We start from the raw sequence: 2,975 nt of genomic DNA, 5'->3' as shown, positions 1-2,975 counted from the left end.
ATGTGATAGCTATTTGTACTTCTTAATAAAATATATTTATTAAAATCATAACATACAAGTACTGATTAAATATTGTTCTAGCTGAGAGTCTTGGTTGCAATTAATAGGTATAAGCTCTAGATTATATAAGCAGGAAAAGGACTTATTGAAAGGTTCTAGACACAGAACCTCATCTCCTCCGGTGCTGAAGCCTGCGGCGGGGCAGGATGGGCAGGAGAGCAGAGCCGCGGAGTCTGCCGCGTGGGTGAAGAGCGGCGCGTAATTCCCGTGGCAGAATTGTTCTGTGCCTGCAGCCCCTGTGTTAGCAGGATCTGAACCCGGGCGGCTGCATGCTTACAGGCGCAGACGTCAGAGAGCCCTTGGCTTAAAGCACGTTGCCTGGCTAGCGCCATCCCCTCGCCTTCTTCGAGGCCTCCAGGGCTGGGCCCAAGCACCCGTCGACGGCACCCTGGGCCCAGAGCACTCGCGGGCCTCATCTCCAATGATTCAGAACTCACATTCGTCACTGCTGCAACCCCAAGATGTCAGAGACACAGTGGAAACGCTTATGGTATGAAGAAAACATGAGGCACCACCAGTTACATCTGGTGATCAAGGCTTTCCTGTGTGGCTCCATCAGTGGAACCTGCTCTACCCTCCTTTTCCAACCTCTGGATCTCCTTAAAACACGCCTGCAAACCCTCCAGCCCTCAGATCATGGGTCTAGACGTGTTGGGATGTTGGCTGTACTCTTGAAGGTGGTTCACATGGAGAGTCTTTTGGGCCTTTGGAAAGGGATGTCCCCTTCCATTGTGAGATGTGTCCCTGGCGTTGGAATCTACTTTGGCACTCTCTAATCTTTGAAGCGGTATTTCTTGCGAGGCCATCCCCCAACCGCCCTGGAGTCAATCATGCTGGGGGTGGGCTCTCTCTCTGTTGCAGGGGTCTGTATGTTACCCATCACTGTAATCAAGATGTGCTATGAGAGTGGGAAATATGGCTATGAGAGTATCTACGCTGCCCTGAGGAGCATCTATCGCACTGAGGGGCACCGGGGCCTCTTCAGTGGCCTGACAGCAACTCTCCTTCGAGATGTGCCCTTTTCAGGAAACTACCTGATGTTTTACAACCAGACCAAAAACATAGTGCCCCATGAGCAGGTGGATGCAACTTTTATTCCTATTACAAATTTCAGCTGTGGGATATTTGCTGATATTCTCGCCTCACTGGTAACTCAACCTGTGGATGTTATCAAAACTCATATGCAGCTTTACCCACTGAAGTTTCAATGGATTGGCCAAGCAGTGACACTTATTTTCAAAGACTATGGACTACGTGGCTTATTCCAAGGTGGCATCCCCCGAGCCCTCTGCAGAACTCTAATGGCAGCAATGGTGTAGATGGTGTATGAAGAAATGATGGCCAAGATGGGCCTGAAGTCCTGACCAAGAGAGGACTGGGAAAGGGTGAAATCTATTGCCCTGCTTGGTTTCTGCCAAGGGCTGCTGCTGCTTACTATTCTGCAGTAAGATGAAGTCCTACCTGGAAAACCAGGCAGAAATTGTGTTGCCTTTGCCTTCGGTAATCCCTTTAAGGAGAAAAATATATGGACCTGATTTGAGCCTTCACAATCTCCAAAAGAGGAGTCACCAATACATAGAACACACTGGGGTGTTAGGAGAGAGTTTTGCATACCCTGAGAGGCTACTTGGAAAGGCATTTTCCCAGGAGAGCTCTGTCAGGTGGCTGCGCTTCGGGCCCACACCTACACCACAGGGTCTCCTTGGGTACGTTCTTGGGCAAGGAATCACAAAGCCAGAGAAGCTGTAAGCTGCCTGCCGGGCCTGAGGAGCTCCAGCCAGGGAGGACTGGATGTGAGGAGAGGAGTCACTGTTACCAGGTCACAGACTGACTGAGGTGATGGTAGGATGAGGAGGAATAGATGCCATTCTTTAATTGGTTCTCAGTCAACTTCTCAGAGGCTCTGGGGAACGGGACAGTGGCTTTCTAGCCTCTGAATGTCCAAATAAAATTTTTTGGTCTTGGCCCCTGTACTGTTTTACCTCTAAATTCTGGCATTTTTTCCCCCTGCAATTAAAGTGCTTTACTTAAAAAAAAAAAAGTTTCTAGAGTAGCTCAGAGAAGCAACTAGAAATCTAGAAGACAAGACTTCAATCAAAAGACAGTCACCACACTTCCGTCAGGCTGGTGCAAGAGCTGTGTACTTGTCTGATTCTCAGAGAAGAGAATGGAGGTTCTTTAAAAAAATATTTTAAGGACATGTCTATGCATATATACAATATATTTTTTAAACTTTTAAGTTCAGGGGTACATGTGAAGGTTCATTATATAGGTAAACTTGTCTCATGGGAGTTTGTTGTATAGATTATTTCATCACCCAAGTATTAAGCCTAGTACCCTTTAGTTATTTTTCCTGATCCTCTCCCTTGTCCAAACCTCTACTCTCTGATAGGCCCCAGTGTGTGTTGTTCCACTCGATGTGTCTGTGTGTTCTCATCATTTAGCTCCTATTTATAAGTGAGATTATGCAGCATTTAGTTTTCTGGAGAATGGGGTTTCTTAATCTTCTGTTATGTAAACCCCCTTGGCCATAGGGTGAAGCCTATGAACCTTTTCTCAGAATAATATTTTAAAATGTATAAAGCAAAGTGCATGGGATTACCAAGGAAACCAATTCTAATGAAATATGGTTTTCAAAATAGTAAAAAATCCCAAATATATGCTATAGCAATATATGTGCTTCCTTATTAAAGCATTAAATAACATTAACTGGTGGGTCTAATTATTAACGTAACTTCAGTAGTGATGAGCATAAATACATCTTGGTTATCCACAAGCTCTGTAGCTTACAATATCTGCAATGAGTGTTAGAAATATTACGATATCTGTAATTTCAACCAGTGACAAGGTCACAATTACTGCTTATACAGCTGTGGTTAGTTTAATGCCTACATTCATAATTAAAGAATATTCCA

At 45.1% G+C, this 2,975-nt stretch overlaps 1 pseudogene; it reads left to right on the top strand.

Moving 5' to 3' along the window:
* Nucleotides 1-421: 421 nt before the first annotated feature.
* Nucleotides 422-1,600, top strand: LOC100609049 (mitochondrial glycine transporter-like; annotated as a pseudogene).
* Nucleotides 1,601-2,975: the final 1,375 nt, after the last annotated feature.

Source organism: Pan troglodytes, chromosome 1 (assembly GCF_028858775.2).
Source record: "Pan troglodytes isolate AG18354 chromosome 1, NHGRI_mPanTro3-v2.0_pri, whole genome shotgun sequence".
Taxonomy (NCBI): Eukaryota; Metazoa; Chordata; class Mammalia; order Primates; family Hominidae; genus Pan; species Pan troglodytes.
Note: the sequence above shows the minus strand (reverse complement) of the source record. Positions and strands in the feature narration are given on the sequence as shown.